Source organism: Rhineura floridana, chromosome 20 (assembly GCF_030035675.1).
Source record: "Rhineura floridana isolate rRhiFlo1 chromosome 20, rRhiFlo1.hap2, whole genome shotgun sequence".
In the NCBI taxonomy this organism is placed as follows: Eukaryota; Metazoa; Chordata; class Lepidosauria; order Squamata; family Rhineuridae; genus Rhineura; species Rhineura floridana.
This window is the reverse complement of record NC_084499.1, coordinates 2805012-2826776: the sequence shown is the minus strand read 5'-3', so window position 1 is coordinate 2826776 and position 21765 is coordinate 2805012. Positions and strand designations below refer to the sequence as shown.

General features: G+C 43.7%; 1 protein-coding gene across 2 annotated transcripts in view; it reads left to right on the top strand.

Moving 5' to 3' along the window:
• The window catches only part of LOC133373924 (N-acetyllactosaminide alpha-1,3-galactosyltransferase-like), an 82542-nt gene that overhangs the window by 35281 nt on the left and 25496 nt on the right, over positions 1-21765 (top strand). Inside the window, exon 1 of one of the 2 annotated variants that reach the window (XM_061604343.1) lies at positions 14721-15079. The exons of the other annotated variant lie outside the window; for it this stretch is intronic. The gene's annotated coding sequence lies outside the window, so the exon portion shown is untranslated. Of the gene's footprint in view, positions 1-14720; positions 15080-21765 lie in introns of those variants that run through there. 2 annotated transcript variants of the gene reach the window in all.

The following is a 21765-nucleotide window of genomic DNA, read 5'->3' as shown; positions in this document are numbered from 1 at the left end:
GACTGCAGTCAATGTGGATGGGGCATCAAGACTGCTATGGAGTAACATGCACTAACCAAATCAAAAGGGAGGGCGCGCATAAAACCATTAACTCCTGCGTCTAAAATTACCTAAGCATACCACTGATTTTCAGTATGCTGTGGCCAGCAAGAATTACCAATTGGAGATCTCTAGCTCCTCCCTGTCAGCACTACAGTTCCCGGAGCAGATTCCATTGCCCTGCTGACATGGAGCCACTAGCCGCCACTGACACACCCATCCTGGCAGAAGGGTTCAAGACCGAGCAGCCGTGGGAGTGGTGAGGATGTGGAACAAAGGCAGCTACAGACACACCTTGATAGTAACAGCCTCTCTCCAGTGGCTCACTGCAGGAGGCAGGGGACCAGGAAGCAGGCAATGGGCCTTTGAGCCCCACCAGGAGAAGTGCGGAAACCTGCTCCACTCACCTTTGGCACGCATGGCCAAAGATAAATAAAATGCAGTCTGGGCATGAGGCGTGATAGCAAAATGCCCCATTTTGGAACCCTTGTTGGACCCTCTTGTGCTGCGAACCTTCCCACACGTTGCACAGGCTGGCGGGTTAGGTGGGCCATTTTGCTGCAGACAGCTTGCTGTCAAAAGGCCAGAGGGGAAGGGGTTCTTGGGGTTGCTTTCGCCAAGACATGAGGGCGAATTTGCCCTTTTCAAAATGGCTGCTGCAGCTGCTCGCTGTGTTTTGTGGAGCAGAAGCCAGCTCTTCTTTCGAGCCACTCCTGATGACCCTTGTTCCTTGTTCTGGCGCCACCTCCATGACTCTGTGAAGGGTGAGGCCCTCTCTTAACTGCATTCTTTGTCTAGAATTCCAAGCCCCGACCTATCACTCATTTTATCAGCAAACCTGCAGTGTTCAGCTTGTTCATACAAGGTCCGAATGACTCAACCACGTTTTCTCAGCCTTCAGAGCTGTTTCACAGAAGCAGGGCCTCTCTAATGAAGCACATTCCTCTTGAGGTTGCAACGGTCACCTGCCTTTGCCAGGACAGCCTCATCATTATGCTTATGGCCCTCCTTTAGCAAAGGCAAATGTGTTACATGCATTGTCAGCTTCTTTGCCCAAAGCGTGAAGCAGTGTCCCCGCATGGCACCTTGCAAATGACTTGGACTCCAGGGCCCATCAGCCACTGCAGCAGAGAGAATATGGACTTCTAAAAGGTAAAGGTGTCTCCTCACTTATAGTGCGAGTCGTTTCCGACTCTTAGGGTGACGTCTTGCGACGTTTACTAGGCAGACCATGTATATGGGGTGGGATTGCCAGTTCCGTCCCCGGCCTTTCTTTACCCCCCAGCATATGCCGGGTACTCATTTTACCGACCACAGATGGATGGAAGGCTGAGTGGACCTCGACCCCTTTTACCGGAGATTCAACTTCCTTCTTCCATTGGAATTGAACTCCGGCCATGAGCAGAGCTTCGGCTGCGTTACCGCCGCTTACCACTTACCAGTCTGACATAATGGAGTGGACTTCCTTGCTCTATTCAGTGCTCCTTGAGGAACGCTGTGGCCAAATGAAAGAAAAGCAAATCTTCCCTTTGCCTCAGGCCCAGATGCAGGATGATGAAAGCTGAAAGGTTATGGTGCAATTTTCTTTTGCTTGCTAAGAATCTCTGGACCTTTAGCTATCACTTTTATTCAGGGTTGGAAAACTGTTTTTGTGTTGGTTTGTCTGTAATATCTGGAATGTGAAAGCATGAAATTGGGGTGGGGTGGAGAAAGAAATGTCAGTTGTGAATTTCACGATTGAAGTAGTACATATGACCGTGTCAAGCAAGGCCTTTAACTCCATGGTCTAAAATCACCTAGCCGCACCACTGTACAGCAGAACTGACAATGGTGCAGGGGTCCACACATTTTCTTTTTTTGATAACGATTAGACAACCTTACTTTTTTCAGTTGCCTTTGTGTCCTCCATTGTCCCGATGGGAAGTTTCCTCTGATATTGTACTGAGCTTTGGATCAAGGAGGAGCAGCCAGAGTCTAGAGTCCATTTGGGGAGGGTCTGGGCATTCTCCAGGCGTCACGTAACAGGCCGCGTTTGGCCCCAACTAGCAGATTTGTGGAAGCCAGAAAAGGCCCACAGGAACAAACTCCCTGATCCTAAAATAGAACTGGAAGTAAGTGCCACTGAACTTGACAGATGTGCTTGAAATTACTGCCTAATTAAAAAGCACCCCCCCCAAAAAATAACAAAATGGGAATGATGAAACGAGAAGGGGGTTGTCACAAATTGCCTGGTCACCACCTATAACTCCAAAATCTAGATGGGGGGTACTCATTACCAGGCCCTCTGGCTGGGAAGTTTAAAATCCCAAGTCTTAGATTGTTAGTCTCATTTAGGGATGAGAGAGAAAGTCAATTTAATTCACATTTCAAGCCAAATCTATCAAATTTGCACTTTCCAAAACAATGTGAGAACCACAACACAGCCATCCTTTGAAATTCACATTTATTTGAATTTTGCAGTGCCGTTCACCAACCAAACAATATTTGCAAAAATGCGTATGTTAGGAGAAAGGGTGCATAAAAATGAATATATGAGTGAAAATAACATACAAAAATGCATTATATGGTGTGAAATTGCTTGCATAATAAATGTGTACATGAGAACTGAATTTAAGATTAGAAAAAAGAGATACTGGAGAACTGAAATGGACATCCCTATCTCATTACATTGACCGATGAACAGGGGAACTGATGTTGTTGATGGCATTATCAGGTCTTGTGATAGGGTTGCCAGAGTGGTCATGAGGCAGGGTTGGCATCTGGGTCTGCCACAAGGGCTGGTCTTGTGTCCATATCCTTGTTCTATCGCCTGTTGCAGGTAAATAGCCATTTTAGATTGGGGGGGATATGTAAGCAAGTACAGGCCTATCACCCAAGGCCAATTCAAACTCACTTTTTGAAAGCCACACTCATTTTTCTGGGCATTCACACCTCAAATTCTGCCCCTGGGTCACAGGGCTCCATCTCTGGCTGGATCCTGCTGATGTATCAGATTTTTGTCTTTTAAGAGTTGGCATCCCTAGGAGGTCATCCCATCAGTCAAGTAGACTCATGGATGTCAGGTAGTCTTAGGATTTGTAGCATGGAAGATAGAGAGAAGCATTTCTCCCTCTCTCATTGTAGTAGAAATGGGGGGGAGTGTTACTTGATGATACTGATTAGCAGTAGATCTGGGACAGTCAAAAGGAAGACTCCTTTGCACAACACGTAATTGACTTGTGGAACTCTCTGCTACAGGGTGCAGTGACAGCTCCTGGTTTAGATGGCTTTAAAAGAGGATTGTTAGGCAAATGAATGGAGTGGGTCAGGCCCATCTAGACTGAGAGACTGTGTTCCTCGGAAAATAATAATAATTGCAACTCGCTGCAGAAATGTGGAGAGCTGAATTTAAGAATGGAAAAATGGGAAACTTAGAGAAGGAAAACGGACAGATCCTTCCATCCCTACTCACACCTAACTGTCACGGCTCTTGTGTTTGCTCCTGGCCCCAACTTCGGAAGTTTGCCTGGTGTCAACACTACAGCCTTTTCGACACCTTCTCAAGCCATTGCTCTTCACCCAGATGTGGCCTTTTAACATGGTTTTACTGCCTTGGCCTCTCAGTTTGGTAGAAAAGACTTCTTGTGATGTTGACATAGTGGTTTATCCTATTGCTGTTTTTGTAAACCATTGTCCTCTGGGGCAGGCCCTGCCTTTAAGACAGAGAGAGAGGCAGCAGCCTCAGGCAGACCACGAAGGCAGGAACTTGCAGCAAGGCACTGGTGGAGAGAACTGCACATGCCCCTCTAAGATAGCCTGCTGCTGTCATGGGAATGGTTGCCAGTCTTGTGCAAGAGGAGGGTGGCAGACTGCCCTTCGCCGTAGGCAGCAAAACATCTGGGGGCCAGCCCTGTTTGTAAAGCAAAAAAGTCAAGGGTAACAGATGAATATAATCCATCTGTATATGCATAACATCAAATAACCAGAATACCAATGTATTAACAAAACGTATTATGTAAAAAAGGAGTTCCATCTAGTACCGTAAAAGGAGGAAAAACAGGATTACACAAATCCAGAAAGATAAAGGTCAAACAGATAGAAGCTGTAATACAATGACCGAAACAAAGAAATCCATCAACTGGACATATATCAAATTAATATAACCGCAACATATGAAAAACCTTTTAAGAAAACTAAACAGGAAAGAGATCTCTGTGCACCACATGGCGTGTTCTTAGAAGCCTCCAATCACATTCTTTAGAGGGCTAAAAGGTCATAGAGGATGTTCTTGCTGTACCGCAGATCTCTGAGTGACTGAAAATGCAGTTGGCGGATGTTGGCGTTAATGAATAGTTCCTCCCATTAGCGTTGCGTCCTCGGATTTTATTCTGATGGGTGCTAACATCTGGAAACCTGTTCCACCTGGAGTCATTGGGTTTTGATTTCATGTGAAACTTGAATTTAATTGGGGTGAACTCATGTATGCAGAATGGTGGTTTTTTTGCTTTTGTTGGTTCATCAGTCAGGGATTATTTTTATCTTTGTTACCAGGCCTGTTTGTACACCGCCCTGGAACTCACCCGGATGAAGGGCAGTCTTTTTTTCTTCTTTAAATGCACACCTTCAAAGGCTGCCGCAGTGAAAGGGGGCCTCTTCCTCATTCTAGCTGGTCTTGTTGCTGCTCACAGCAGATGGTGTAACAACAATGGCCAAGACGTGTGATTTAAATGTCCCCCTACAAAATCCCAACCCTTAAAATGCCTCCTCTCAAGGAGGAAGGGGACAGAGAGGCCTTCAGTTCCGTTCACACGTAAGGCAAATCTACCTCATTTGCTTGTTCCAAAATAATGCACAAGTGAAAACATAGCCATCCTTCGAAATTCACATTTCTCCAGTTTTTGAAACGAACGTCTCCAGACAAATTATGTGTACAAAAATGTATATAGTGTAGGGTAAAGGGTGCATAAGATGGAAATTAGTAAAAATTAATACAGTATAAAATGCATTATATCAGGGAAAATTGCTTTGCAAAAATGTATTGTTGCACCCCACCCCAACAGGGGTGTCGTCGTCCAGGGTCTTGGGGGAGTCTTAGACACTTTACTTTTTTGGAAGCTGGATCCTAGCAGGGTCCCTATGTCTCCAGTGTCCTATGAGCCAATCAGCAGGAAAGGGCAATATCTTCTAACTTGCTTCCTTGCCCTTTCCTGCTGATTGAAGTCAACCAGAGTGAAAGGAGATGAGTCAGTCATGGAGAAGACTCTTCTCAGTAGCTACCACTCTCCCCTTTCATGCTGCTTGGCTCCTATGGACATCTGTTGTTGTGAGGGAAGGCATTGACAAGTATCTCATTCTCAACCCACCAGCAAAAGAAAAAAAGGGGGGAGGATGTGGTTGTGACCATCATGAAGGGACCCTGCCCTTCTGAATCTGCCACTACATTACTACACCCAATCTCCGAGCGGTGCAAGACTTCCAGTCTTCCTTCACTTACCCAGGTTTGGTGTCTTTTAGGAAATACGGTTTTTATTTACACACATTCCAACCTGCGCTTAAGATGGAGGGTTTGGTTTCCTTGCAAAGAAGGTCAGCGGATTCTATAGTGTCTTTATGAAATATAGTTTACTTTATTGTTGTTGTTGTTATTGTTATTGTTATTAAATTTATTTATATGCCGCATTTTCCACAAATCCACATGTGCTCAAAGCAGTTCACACAAATATTCCAAACGCAATAGCACAACACATAATAAAAAGTATAATCACTACATTAAGAAAAAAAATATACATCAAAGTATAAAGGAGCATAAAAAGCTCACCAACAAAGCCAAGGCACAAATATTTAAAAACTAGCCTCCAAGCTGATACAAAAATCTCTTCCATCCCCTGAAACCCCATAGCTCAACCCAAAGGGCCAGAAAGTCTTCTGAAAGCAGCTGCGCTTGAAGGCTCTCAGGGCTGGAGGGTGGGGCAAGGCAGGTGGAAATAGCCTCTCCGATGACAAACAGAGGCTCTGTCCCCTCATACGTACACATATTCACATCCCGAGCATAAGATGGAGGGGTTCAAAGCATCCGCAGTCCAATAGAATTGCTTTTCCATCAGGATTACAGGAGGCACCCGAAAGCCATGGCGAAGGGAGCCAGCCTCTCTGTCTCTCCAGTCCCCAGCCTTTCCTCAGACCAGACTAAAACCGCAAGCCTCTCTTTGGCCCCAGGAAGGGGGGGGGCTCTCCTGAAGAGTTTCACTAACAATAGGATCTCCCTGGCCCATTGGCCAGTTAATGGGCACTTAACAGACCCAGTAGCCCACCTGGCCACTCTAGGCTCATCCAGGTGCAGGGTTCCAAATCAGAGGCTGGAAGGGGACTCTTAGAAATAATCTGTCTCAACCCCCAAACCCATAATAGTATATATTAGGCAAAATTGCACACAACAATGTGTATATTGGAATACATTTGTGCCAAAATGCTGATGAGGACTTTTTAAAATAAAACCGTAAACTGAAAAAAACACACACACACACTGAATTTGACTGAGTCTGGGAAGCCTGTGTAGGCCACAGACCCCAGATGCAGGAACTTGCATTTTTTTAAAAAAAAAAATGCATATATGCAAACAAGAGAGTTGCTGGCAGTTGTTGAGCTTGATGGGCGAATACTCTGACTGGGTATAAGGCAGCTTCCTGCCAACCTTTCTGGGATTGTTGCAAGCTTTATTGTGATTGTGATTGTTATTTGTTTGAACAGAGGATCAGAGGAGAGGTCTATCAATGGCTGTTAGCCACAGTGGGTACATGGTGCCTCCATGCTCAGAGGCAGTCTACCACATAATACCATTTGCTTGCTGGGAAGTAACTGTCTCAGAAGGCTATCAACTTTGCATCCTGCTTGCAGGCTTCCTGGAGGCATCTGGTTGGCTACTGTGAAGCCAAGACTTAGAGAACCTTTGCACTGATCTAGAATAACCTCCCCCAACCTGGTGCCCTCCAGTTGTTGTTGGACTACAACTCACATCATCCCAGACTATGGGCCATACTGATTGGGGCTGATGGAAGTTAGAGTCAAGCAACATCTGAAGAGCAACAGGTTGGGAAAAGCTACTTTAGTACAGAGGTATAAATGCTAAAGCATTATTCAAGAAATGGAAGGCCTTTTAAGAACATAAGAAGAGCCTGCTGGATCAGGCCAGTGCCCTTTAGTCTAGCATCCTGTTCTCACAGTGGCCAACCAGGTGCCTGGGGAAAGCCCTCAAGCAGGACCCGAGTGCAAGAACACTCTCCCCTCCTGAGGCTTCCGGCAACTGGTTTTCAGAAGCATGCTGCCTCTGACTAGGGTGGCAGAGCACAGCCATCATGGCTAGTAGCCATTGATAGCCCTGTCCTCCATGAATTTGTCTAATCTTCTTTTAAAGCCATCCAAACTGGTGGCCATTCCTGTGTCTTGTGGGAGCAAATTCCATAGTTTAAATATGCGCTGACTAAAGAAGTGCTTCCTTTTGTCTGTCCTGAATCTTCCAACATTCAGCTTCCTTGAATGCCTATGAGTTCTAGTATTATGAGAGAGAAAAACTTTTCTCTATCCACTTTCTCAATGCCATGCATAATTTTATACACTTCTATCATGTCTCCTCTGACCCACCTTTTCTCTAAACTAAAAAATCCCAAATCCTGCAACCTTTCCTCGTAAGGGAGTCGCTCCATCCCCTTGATCATTCTGGTTGCCGTCTTCTGAACCTTTTCCAACTCTATAATATCCTTTTTGAGATGAGACGACCAGAACTGTACACAGTATTCCAAATGCGGCCGCACCATAGATTTATACAATGGCATTATGATATCGGCTGTTTTATTTTCAATACCTTTCCTAATTATCCCTAGCATGGAATTTGCCTTTTTCACAGCTGCCGCACACTGGGTCAACATTTTCATCGTGCTGTCCACTACAACCCCGAGGTCTCTCTCCTGGTCGGTCACCGCCAGTTCAGACCCCATGAGCGTATATGTGAAATTCAGATTTTTTGCTCCAATATGCATAATTTTACACTTGTTTATATTGAATTGCATTTGCCATTTTTCCGCCCATTCACTCAGTTTGGAGAGGTCTTTTTGGAGCTCTTCGCAATCCCTTTTTGTTTTAACAACCCTGAACAATTTAGTGTCATCAGCAAACTTGGCCACTTCACTGCTCACTCCTAATTCTAGGTCATTAATGAACAAGTTGAAAAGTACAGGTCCCAATACCGATCCTTGAGGGACTCCACTTTCTACAGCCCTCCATTGGGAGAACCGTCCGTTTATTCCTACTCTCTGCTTTCTGCTTCTTAACCAATTCCTTATCCACAAGAGGACCTCTCCTCTTATTCCATGAGTGCTAAGCTTCCTCAGAAGTCTTTGGTGAGGTACCTTGTCAAACGCTTTTTGAAAGTCTAAGTACACTATGTCCACTGGATCACCTCTATCTATATGCTTGTTGACACTCTCAAAGACTTCTAATAGGTTACTGAGACAGGACTTTCCCTTGCAGAAGCCATGCTGGCACTGGTTCAGCAAGGCTTGTTCTTTTGTTCTTTTGCTTCATTGTTACTTATTTATTGCATTTGTACCGCACTCTTCAGTCAAAAAGGTTTACATACTATCAGTTAATACAAGACAATCACTGACCCCTGACTGACTGTTGTGGTTCCATTGCCATGCAAACCTGATATGCATGTACTGAACTTTACATAATGGGTGGGTAACATTTGCTGAGCGGAACACATTAGGGCTCATTTGCCACAGTAAATTCTCCCCCCCCCAAAAAAAACAATCTACCACCACCACCCAGAAATAGGCACGTGCCTCCATTTGTTTGCTCAGGTTCAACAGCAGAAAAATTGTTTTTACACTCCATTTGTAGTTCTTTGTAGCGGAGTTGCAAAACATAAAGTGGATTAGCATTAACCAAAAAAAACAAGAAAGCCAACAGTGATGTGGCCTCTTCACCATACAATATTTAAATAGAGAAAATCTCCTGTGAACCCACTTCCACTGAGTCAAAATATCTCCTTCTGCTATGCTGCTTGATGCCCACTGGGTCAATAAACCACAACATGGGGTCCCCTGCTGATCCCCATCAGGTCTCACTCTTCAGCTGCCACCACTGGTTTTCAAAACAAACAAAAAACCTCAACTTCTCGGTTTGAGTGCCTCTGACCATGTGTAGAGTTTCCTTTCCTCAAAAGTTCTTGGGAAGGGTTATAATTCAGTGGTGGAACACCTGCTTTACATGAAGAAGGTCCCAAGTTCAATCTCCAATGGCATCTCCAGCTAGGGCTGAGAAACAGCCCTTGACTGAAACTCTGGACAGCTGCTGCCAACCTGTGCAGACTATACAAAGCTAGATGGTCTATGTTGATATAAAGCAACTTCCTATGTTCCTAAAGGAAGCTTTTGAAAGAAAGAAAGAAAGAAAGAAAGAAAGAAAGAAAGAAAGAAAGAAAGAAAGAAAGAAAGAAAGAAAGAAAGAAAGAAAGAAAGAAAGAAAGAAAGAAAGAAAGAACGAAAGAACGAACGAACGAACGAACGAATGAACGAACATAGTACTCTCTTTCTTGGACAGAGTGCTTTCCTATCCAAAAACCTATTGCACATGCAAAGCATTTATTCACATATTAATTGCAATGGATTGTATTTATTTACACAAACTAATTCATTTTAATTATTTACTTTGCATAATATAGACGCTTGCAAGTAAGTGGAGCATTCTCTCCTCTGTCCAGAGACTGTGCATTCCCTAAAGCCTGCATCGTGTTCCTCCCACTTTAACTAACCTGACTACAGTAGTGCCAATGGCCCAATACATTCTGTGCCTGAAGCAAAATCCTTCCATGCATGCCATGTACAGAGACTGACCATTGAACCTTACTGCAGCACTGATGATGGGATAGGTGCTTGTGGGAAACAGGGTGGCTTAGCGGCTATGGGTCAGGACAGGGCTACTCTTGCGTGCAGCTCTGGCCTTCCGACACTTTGCCACTGTTGCTGCCAACCAGTGCCTGCTGCTTGCAGAAACTGCCTCACCCTGCCTTGTGGTAGGGCTGGTCCTTTGGGTAGTAGTAGCTGCCTTGAGTTCATAATACTAACTTGATCAGCCATTGTAATATTTCCCCCTGCTGAGTCAGAACTAGGGATGGGCAAGAAATTTGATTCATTTCCTATTTCAAGCCAAATATATCAAATCTGCACTTTCCTAAACAACATGAGAACCAAAACACAGCCATTCATCTATGATTGAATTTTGCACTCTTTCGAATTTTGCAACAACCCAACAATGTTTATAGAAAATGCATATGTTTGGGGAAAGTATGCTTAAAAATGAATATATGAATGAAAATAACATACAAAAATGCATTATGCGATGATAAATTGCTTGCCAAAATGTTTACATGAAAGATAGATTCCCTACAAAAGTGTGTTTTTTAATAGAAATCCACACTAAAATGCTGGAGAATTTTCATGAGGATTCATGAGAACACAACTGGGACAGTTTGGAAGTTTCTGCCTTCTAATCCTGGATGTAGGGGAGCCACCTCCAATCACTCAGCAGAGGCATTCAGGAAATAGCACTTTGCGCATGAACAGAGTAACTAATGCCATGTGCTCTAAATGTACACAGCAAATGTGTACAAATTCAAAATACCCAAATAACATTATCCAAACATGATCGCTGACTTTCCCATCCAACACTTCATTTTAAAAAGGAACGCCTTTCTAACAGAGCTGAACTGCATTTCAGTTATTCCTTCAACTTCATGTTGTAGCCCAGATTTTACCTGTGGCTATGGAAAGATCTCTCTTTTGGTAATCTCGGTTTTTCATTTTTCCAATCTTAAATTCAGTTCTCCACATTTCTGCAGCAGTTTGCAGATCTATTTATTTATCTATCGGTCTCTGACACCTTGTTCTCTCTCCATGAAGCACTAGGGTGGTCATTTACTCGTCATCACCAAAGAAAGGAGACAGAAAGAGGACACACATTTGCATGCTCTAATTTATATGTATAGGTGCAAATTTAGAAATAATTACTATATTTTAATTAAAAATACAAAACATCTCATCCTGGTGGGGGTGACAGTGACTACGTTTGCTGTGTGCCCATTCAGTGTGCTCTCCAGGCACTCACTATTTGATGGGCAACTTCAAGACCCTTTAAACATGGGGGGTTCCTCCTAATTCCATCGCTGCTCACCGCTTGAGAGGCAGCAAAGCTGCCCTCATTTCAGTGGCCCTTTAACATTTCCTAATTTGATAAGTGTGGTCGCTTCCAGACAGCGACAAGCAGAAATTTGCATTTAAAGACAAACCTACGTAGTTTGCATTTTCCAAAACAGTACACTAACTGAAACACAACCATCCTTTGAAATTCATAGTTCTGCATGTTTTGAAATGCAGTTCCCCAGCCAAGTAACATCTGCAAAAAATGCATACACTCCGGTAAGATGTGCATAAACATGCAATTAGTGAAAATAACATTCAAATGCATTATATTAGGAGAAATTGCTTTGCAAAAAAAGTGTATATTAGAAGAAATTCACTGATGAGCTTTCATGAAGGCTTTTTAAAAAAATGCAAACTGATGCAAAAATGTGGAGAACTGAACCTAAGATTGAAAAAAATGAACTGAAATTAAACAAAACCTGACAGGTTTGCCAGTCCCTACTTCCAGATGACCTATTTACTGAGCATCCATTTCAATTTGTTTGCACAACATTTCTGGGAACGCTAGATGAGGCTGGCTGTTTACTGACCGTTCATTCTGATTTGTTTGTGGGGAGGTTATATAATGTCACATCAAGCCATAGTTATTCCCAACTTCCCAGTACATTTTCCTGTTACTTTCCTCACCACAATAAGTCTGATTTTGGGGGGGAGGTGAATGGATTTGTGGTGCAAGAGCTCCAAATCCTTTTTAATCATGTCACCTGAATCCTACCAGCAACATAGCAACACTCTGGAAGCCCACTATGTTCTAAATTCTGTTGCATTTTAACGGAAACGGATCTCGATAGCCAGCTTCATCCAAGCATGACTGAAGCTGTCCCAACAAGCCACTCAAGCACCTTGCTGGAAAAGAGGATATCGGCAATAGTTATTCAATGCTTCTGGGTCCAGGGAGGTCCTCCCATAATAACAAGCAAATGTTGTAATTGAAGATATTGCCATTCTGCAGTCCTTGGTAATTGATATTTAAGCTGTTAAGTAGGAAATGACAAAAATTCTCCATCTGAGCTTTTCAGCTGATCTAATGCTGATCGAATAATGATCATACAGCAGTGGAGTCGGGAGGGTCCTAGTAAGGCCATCAAGTCCACCCCCTGCTAAGTGCAGGAAACCAACTTAAAGCATACCCAACAGGTGGCTGTCCAGCTGCCTCTTGCATGCCTCCAGTGTTGAAGAGCCCACCACCTCCCTAGGTCATTGGTTCCATGGTCATACCACTCTTAACAGTTAGGAAGTTCTGATGTTCACTGTCCTGCACTCTGGGATGATCGAGAAGAGATCCTGGCCCTCCTCTACATGGCAACCTTTCAAGTACTTGAAAAGTGCTATTGTATCTCCTCTCAGCCTTCTCTTCTCAAGGTTAAACATGCCAGATTCTTTCAGTCTCATAGGGCTTTGTTTCCAGTCCCCTGATCATCCTCACTGCCCTCCTCTGAACCCACTCCAGTTTGTCTGTCTCCTTCTGGATTACACCATAAAGTTAGTTTAGCGTTGCCATATGGGTCAAATTGTCACTGACAAGCCACTATAGGCCACATCTCTGTAGGTATGGGCCCTCTGTTTTTATTCCACATAGACTTCAACGCCAGCTATCCCAAGAGGGGTGTTAAATAAGTCATTTCTATAATTACCCAAGCTGGGTTATTCGTAGATGGAGAAGTTTGCCAGTCATTTGTACGTGATAACGAATAGTCTGAACAAACCTAGCACGAATCACCACCACCACCAGATTAGCGGAGTAACTAGCATGACCCCCCCCCCAAATTCTGCAAGCTGGGGGACAGCTGAGAAGAGGCAATGATCTTATACTAACGGATGCCCCTTTTATTGGATCTTACTAACCGATTCCCATCAGAGGATTATTTAGTTTTTGGTAGGCTGATGTTAGTTGCCTCACATGTCCTATGACAAAGAGACAAGGTATAATATCTTAGAACTGCTGCTAGCTGCAAAGACCACCATTCTGGGTGGAGGTTAGAAACCAGCTTTGGACAGGGCTGAATTCCCGCTGAAGACTGGATATTCCTGAAGCCGCTTCTATCTGTGCAGGTGGCTTCAGGGACTCGGATTGCCTTTAAGCAGCTCAGGGTGGTGTTACACAAGGGGTTCGTGTCACCTGGTGGATTGTAAGTTAAACTGGCAGATCATGTAGAATAGTGGTAGTTGGCAAACCAGTCTATCTGAAGAATGCAAACCCTGTCCTCAGTTACACACATAACAACTGTTGCAAGGCTCTCTACATCAGGCTGCCTTTAAAAATAATCCAGAAACTTCTGCTGGTGTAAAACTCCATGGGCAGAACCCCGGGGGGGGGCTACCCAGGTTAATCACAACAGCAGGGCTTGCCCAAGGCATTTTGCTGCCTGGGACAAAGGACAAGATGGCACTCCTCCCTATGCCATATACCAAAAGTGGCCAAACTGGCAGTTGACTGTTGCTTCAGCACTGGTGATGTGATGCCATCCTCCATGGCAGCCGAAGCGTCAGACGAGTTGGTGGGGCGGGAGGGGCAGGAGAGACTGTGCAGCCCCTCCAACAAAGGGGACTAGCTAGGGGACTTTGGAGACGCCGCCGGGGTCTGATGCCTGAAACAATTGCTTCACTCTGCCCAACAACAGGGCTGGCCCTTCCTATCACACCATTTGTCCGTCGGTTGGTTATTTGTTCCGGTAGCTTCATTTAAAGTGCTGGTGGTACTTTCAAGCCCTTAATGGTTGGGGACCAGCTTATTCAAAAAGCCCTGGGCATCTGTTGGAAACTGCCCAGGCCCTAGGATCAGCCTCAGACCCCCTGCTGTCTAGCCCCGCCCAGCTGTACACCACTAATAAGGTTGCTCAGACTGGTGGGGAAAAGAGGCAGTGGCCCCCCATGTGCAATTCCCTCCCCGGGAACTGCGCTTGGCTCCCTCTCTTGCAGCCTGTAAAAGGGACCTGAAAGACTTTGCTTTTAATCCCAACAAGCTTTATGTTTGTTGGCCCATTGGATACCAATCTTCTTTGCCCCATCATTTTGTTCTTACATTTCTTCTTGCAAGCAGTTGTGAGGGCTTTCCCCAAAAGGCAGGAGGCTTAATCATCATCATCCACTCTTACTATTCCCAACATCTCCAGGGGTTGAGCTCCGGTCAGATCTTGCCTGGAATAATACCCTCCTTAGGAATCTGCAGGCCTTGCCTCACCCATTTAAAAAAGGCAAAATAACACTAGACAATTTGGAAGGGAAAACCAAATGCATTGAATTTCTTTTCCAAAACACACTTTAGCAAGTCTCTCTCTCTCTCTCTCTCTCTCTCTCTCTCTCTCTCTCAAAAAAGCACAGCACCAAAGCCACACTAGTCAAAACAGTACTTTTGGTCAGACTCCACCTTCAAATGACTTTTCCCCCTCCACCATCACAACTGCACTAACAGGAATGTGACTTGCCAGTTTTTGCAAGCAAAACAAGGAAACGTGGCAAGCAGCAGGAGCAGAGAGAGAGCACAGGCAGAAAAATAAAGACACACTCTGATGTCTTGAGAGAGCTCTTTGCCTGCTCTGGAATCTGCTCTCCCACCACCACCCATGTTTCAATATTTAAAACGTCGCTCTGTCCCCAATTCCCCAGGCTTGTGTTGGAATAGCTCAGGATGTGGGATCCAGATCGAGCCCTCTTGGAAACAACAAAATGGGGCTTAGTTTTGACAGAAAGAGCTGGAACAGTTTCCTTTCATGCGAGACCTTCCTAGTTCAGCAGAATAGACACTGGACAGGTTACAATTCCACCCGATCTTACTCCAGCTCAGAGAAATCCAGTCCGGCCATACGGTAAGTATACACTCCGGCTGCTAAAATTCTTTTGGTTCACTGGTGGTGGTGATGGTGGGGATAATTATTTGTTTTTGAAGTTTTACTTTTGCTCCTGTTCCCATTAAGTGCTTTCTCCTAATTTCCCTCCTCTTTGCTCCAAAGCAGCTGAAATGTTATTTTGCCTTCTCTGGCCACACAAAATGGTCATTTTGAGGGAAATTCACATTTATTTATTTTTAGCCCTTGCCATCTTCCATCTTTTCCAGAGTTCCTCCCTGCCCAACCGTCTCAGCTACGAAAGAGAGGTTGATTCTGTTCTTGCCTTTATTTTAAAGGGTCTTTTGCGTTTCTTACGCTCAATAGCGTGCAGAGGCCAGGAGATGCTTCTGCCAAAAAACAGCTCCTGAGAAATGTGAATTTGAGGAAGCGGTTTTATTTTCTCAAGGACATAAACCCAAGACTGCTGGTGGACTAGGGTGACTGGATTAGACAAGGCAAAGCAGTAGATTTAAGGTGGCACAAAACTTTTCTTTAGGAAAATGCATTCGGGGCATCAAAATTAAACGCTCGAGGCTGCAACCCTAGATATGCTGGCTTGCGGGCCTGCCTCACTGAGCGCAGCATAGTTTACTCCTGAGCATACATGCATAAAGTTGGGGTTGGGCTGTAAACGATCTTTCTCAGGTTTATTTATTTTATTTTACTTTTTAAAAAGCCTTCTCATTACACCAGCTAGAAGGTGCAGAATTAGTATAAAATGGCACTGATCGGCACATCTGAGCTTGTACACTCCATAGCTAGAAAGGCTTTTATTTATTTATTTATTTTTATTTATTTATTAAATTTATATACCGCCCGACTGCTAGATGGTGCAGAACTTTGTTCTGACCAGTCCCTGAGGGAGTGGGGGTCCCTCCGAGAAATATTTACACTGTCTGCCCTTGAATCACTCTCTAGAGAACGGAGAAGCCTCCAAGAATGAGGAGTTCTGCTAGTTTCTCTTATTGCTCGGTGCCCCTCTTTCCCTCTAAATAGCTGAGATCCAAGGTCTTTCAATCTCACAACAACCCTGCAAGGGAGGTTAGCCTGAGAGCTAGTGACTAGGGATGGGGGAAGAATTCAATTCAGTTTGCATTTAAAGCCAAATCGACCTGATTTGCACTTCCCTAAACCATGTGTGAACCAAAATACAGCAACTGTTCATATTTGCACTTCTCTGAATTTTAGTTCTCCAACCAAACAGTAGTTATAAAAATGCATATATTACGGGAAAGTGTCGATAAAAACGCATATATCAGTGAAAATAACATACAAAAATGCACTATACTAAGATAAATTGCTTTCAAAAATTATACAGTCACGAGAATGGCTATATACTATAGCCAGCATGGATTTTTTGCATTACGCAATATTAAATGGAAAATACCCCCGCATGCCATTCTGATGCTTCCTCTAAGTTCATTTCAAAACAAAACCTTACAAAACGTATAGTCCTGAACTCAGAAGCATGTGCTTAACAACCCTTTAAGTTTTCATGGCGATACACAAAACACTCAGAGAGAATCCAGAGTTCAAGTCTAAAACACAAGTAAAATAATCCAGACCACTGTTGGACTTTTTTCTGTCAATGGTCTCATAATTTGTTGAAATTAATTAAACATCACTCATGTTCACAGAGTACCTATAATCCTATTACTGACCTTGCCCCATACTCCCACTTCATCTTTAAGTTTAAAGTTTAAAAAATGTATGACTGTTTTTTAATTAATTTAAGAAATATAACGTTGGAGTCAATGATCAGCGCGGACATGCTCAGTAAGAACCAACTGTCAGTGCTTTAAAAGCCAGACTCAGCTGTTTGGCTTGGCTAATCAGGGGGCCACTCCCATGAAAATGATCAAACCTGCCATCCCCCTCCTTCCCTCTGCCCTCCCTCCCCTCCCTCCTCCTCCTCCTCCTCCCCTCCCCATCCTCTGTGGTCAGTTTCACCTATCCTAAGCATGATTGCAGGGGAGTAAATCCCACTGAACTCAATAAGCATGCAAATGATCAATCCATTCTCAGCAAACTAGGAAAGGATCCCATTTCTTATCTCCTGGATTACAAAGCAGAGAAATTCACTAATAGGAAAAAAAACTTGCAGTTTAAGAATATACCTATAGCCAACAGATATTTCTATCATACTTTAAAAAGCAGTGAAATTGGGCAGCTATAGTGAATGCACCAGAGAAGCAGGAGACCTGACCTCCTCTCTGAGATATTGTACTGCCCTACAAATTGGTCAAAATGCAAACACAATTTGGGTTGCTCTTTCACAGTCCAATCCACTTCCTGTGTAGCTTGGAAGAATTTGGTAATATGTGCCTCTGAGCATATGATGAGTGGTGGTAACACCTGCAATCAGCCAAAATAACAGAAACAAGACATGTGCTGTGCTGATCTTGTTTTAGTAGGAAGGAAGCAACAATATTAAGACAGTTGATATAGTTCAGATAGTCACTTTAAATATGTCTGATTTACTTTGCAATTTTAGTGAAGTTTCCTATAGTAAATCATTTTCTTTTGCTTCTGTTTCTGTGAATATATGAAGCACAGCAACACTTTGCATAATTTACACTAAAAACTTACAAAAATAATTGTGGAATAATGGCACTGAGTATTCTGCAGAATAGTCTCCAATGGACATGAGGAGTGTCTCAGTTTGCACAAGATAAAACAGTGGGAGGTGAGATACATTCTAGCAAATTTCTAGATGTGCTCTATGTTTTTAATTGACCATGCCCACCTTTCCTTAAGTGGAGTAGTTTAAGCATAGCAGGCTGAACACATGCATCTTGGGCAGGCCAAGTTTGTTTTTTCCAACAGCTAGAGTCATTGCTTAAGTAGCAACGTATTGTAATCAGTCTGATTTTACATAAAACTGCAATTTCAGATTCAACCGTTAATGCACCCAGAACAGAAACAAAAGGCTATCGTCACCATCATATGACATTGACCGATAAAAAGGCTTTGAAATTAATAAAAATAAATTTGCCACAGATTTCTAGGATGAATAGTGAGAGAAATATAATTTTCTAGGTTAGATTCTCTGTAGAAACAGTAGTAACACAGGAAAGGAGCAAAGCAAGAAGAGCACCAGGAAACATACAAAAAATGTAATTCTTTATCTTTGGAGATGTAGTGCTGATTGCAGGTGTCACCACCACTGACCATGTGTTCAGAGGCACATGTTACCAAATTCTTCCAAGCTACACAGGAAGTGAATTGGGACTGTGAAAGAGCAACCCAAATTGTGTTTGCATTTTGACCAATTTGTAGGGCAGTACAATATCTCAGAGAGGAGGTCAGGTCTCCTGCTCCCCTGGTGCATTCACTATAGCTGCTCAATTCCCTTCTTTTCAAAGTTTGATAGAAATCTGTTGGCTATAGGTAAGTACTTAAACCGCAAGGTTTTTTTTTGCTTATTAGTGAATGTATACATTAGTCAAAACTGCATACAAAGATGTGTTTATTAGAAGTTCACACTAAAATGCTGGAGAATTTTTGCAAGGGCTTTTTAAAAATAATGCAGTAATCACAAATTGGTCCAAAAATATGGAGAGCTGAATTTAAGATTGGGAAAAAGGAGAAACGGAGAGAGCTGAAATGGACAGATCCTTCCATCCCTACTAGTGACCTGCCCCGGCCCCCAATATGAGCTTTGTAGCTAAACAATTGGCTTTTCAATATGTGTTTTTAAATTTGTATATTTGTTTTTATGTTTTAATTGTTGTAAACTGCCCAGAGAGCTTCAGCTATGGGGCGGTATACAAATGTAATAAATAAATAAACAAACAAACAGGGATTTGACCAACCAAGGGGAAGGTACTGTGTGACTTCCTGTGCATGCAAAGGAGGGCACACGGTGGGGTGGTTTGTTTTATTTTCCTGTTTGAAATGGCACTTTCTTAGTGAAACACTCAGTGTTGGAGTTTCAGAGTAAGAGATGTTTGTTACAAAAGTTTCTGTCTTACAGTTTCAAAAAAGGCACAATGAGGATTGTTCAAAATGAAAAGCACATTAAAAACAATCACCAGAACTGAGGGTGGGGACAGATCAAGCAGGTGTTTTCCATTGCATCAGGCAGGGAAAATAAAACACAAACCGTAGCAGACACCCCCTCCTAAAAGCAAACAAACCACAGGCAAAACTGCCTTCTGCCACACCGACCCCCAATCAAAATCAAACTCACTGCTTAGTAAAACCTCCAACGAGGTCTTCACTTGGAGGGACAAGGCTGTAGCTCAGTGCTTGTGCACCTGTTCTGCATGCAGATGGTCTGAGGTTCAGCCCTTGGCATCTCCAGGAAGGGCTGGGAACATCACCTGAGTGAAACCCTGGAGAGCCATTACTACCAGTGTAGCACTCAGCTAGATGGGCCAATATTCTGACTACATTGTGCTGGGGATAGTCCAACTACATTGGGAGTTGGAAGCGGAGCACAGCCATCGTGGCTAGGAGTGATTTGCCTGCTGTGTTTGTCCTTGGGAATATGGAGGAGGGAGGAACCATATGGCCATGTTCCTCAGAGACAGCCCAAGACCTTTCCCCCCCCCCGTAAGACAAGGTGGCACTGTTCATATCCAAGTACAGAAGGCCAGCTGGATTGGCAGTTCAGCAGTGTTGATGGTGGGCCAGTGTCCTCCATCTCACCTGAGAGCAGCAGCATGGCTTCAGAGGTGGAGGCCTAGCCAACTGGCTCTGACACCTCGTTCCCATTCCCCACCCAGCAGCGTTTGCTACCTGAAGCAGCCACCCCACTCTGAATAATGGGAGGGCCAGCCCTGATGTTTCTATAAAAACCTGCCTAAATGTGGCTTCATTTGACTCTTTTACCTAGTGCATAATCTAAAGTGACTCTCTCAGCTATACCAATAAAAAGATGACCACGTTTCTTGTGACTTTAGGCCTCAGGTGTTCCAAGGAGCATTCGGGACTGGTCTGAGTAACAGTTACATTTTATATTTTCAAAAATAAAAAGGGGTGGAGATACAATGTTTCTTTGTCTCAGTAGCCCTGACTGCTACCTGAAATCCCTTTTGCACCTAGACAGTCTAATCCAGTCCTCCCCACTATGTTGCTTAAAGCCCACCATGAAGAATCCTGAAGAACGCAAAAGTTCACTCACTATTTTGCGACGTCTTGAATGATCCTAACAATGGTGGCTCTGAGGTCACTGGGGCAGTGAATCCACTCCAGGTTTTAGTCTGAATTTCCAAGGAGCTGTCCAAGGTGCTTGAAAGTTAGGATGAAAACCCAGAGGCGATTCACTACCCCGCTGCCATCAGAGTCTCATTTTCAGGAAAACTTCAGGGATGGGTGCCTGGGAGCAGTTATCATTTTGTTCTACCTCACAGTATGGCTCCAGTACCAGCTGCTGAGTATCACAAGTGGGGAACATAAGAGCCTGCTGGATCAGGATAAAGGGGGCCCATCTAGACCAGCATCCTGTTCTCACAGTAGCCTGCCAGATGCCTCTGGGAAACTCGCAAGCAGGAGAGGAGTCCAACAGCGCTCTCATGTGCAGAGGTGCAGGATAGCATGTCAGACAGAGCAAGGCACCACAGGCCAAAACAACTGGAGAGAGACACACCATATATAAGTGCTTGTACACTAACGGTAGAAGCCTCTGAGCCAAGATGGGCAAACTTGAGTGCTTGGTCTTAGAGGGCAGTCTTGATATAGTGGGCACAGCAGAAATCTGGTGGAATGGAGAGCACCAGTAGGACACTCTTATCCCCAGAGACAAGCTCTACAGGAAGGGCAAGGGCCTACTGGAGGTAGTATTGCTCTGTATGTGGAAGAAGGCATTGAATCGAACAAATCAGAAATCCCAGATGAGGCTAGCTCCTCCACAGAATCATTGTGTGTGTGTGGGATTCCAGGCTCCAGAAGTAGTTTAGTCCTGGGGACATATTATCATCCTCATGATCAAAAGGCTCAGGGAGATCTTAAGATGAAAAATGAGATGAGGGAAGCATCCAAAACAGGAAATGTGGTAGTAATGGGCGGATCTTTGGTCAGACCCATAGAATCATAGAGTAGGGGCCTATAAGGCCATTGAGTCCAACCCCCTGCTCAATGCAGGAATCCAAATTAAATTATACCTGACAGGTGAGCTCTTCTCGTGATTTTATGCCCAGAGACTAAAAGAGGTGTAAACTGGAAGAATCTCCTCTTGCTTTCCTATCAGACAGATTTAAGAGAAAACACATTTTTGTATTGGTGGTAGATATGCTTGAAAGGGCCTCTCCTGCTTTTGAGCAATGAAGTCTTTGGTCTAAGGAAAATTGTGGGTGGACTGGCAGGCATTAGGGCAGACCCTCATGGCATATGGGAAGACCATAAAAAGCTACTGACTTACAGTAGGCTTAGTGGTAGGGATGAGTGTGAAATTCAATTCAGTTTGCATTTAAAGCCCAATTTATCTAATTCACACTTTCTGAAACAACATGAGAACTGAAACATAGCAATCCTTTGAAATTCACACTTATTGAAATTTTGCGATGCAGTTCCCCAACCAAACAATGGTTACAAAAATGGATATAATAAAGGAAACTATGCACATAGATAGAAAAGTGCATTATATTGGGATAAATGGCTTGCAAAAGCTGTGTACATTAGTCAAAATGACATACAAAAAAGTATTTATCAAGAGAATTGCA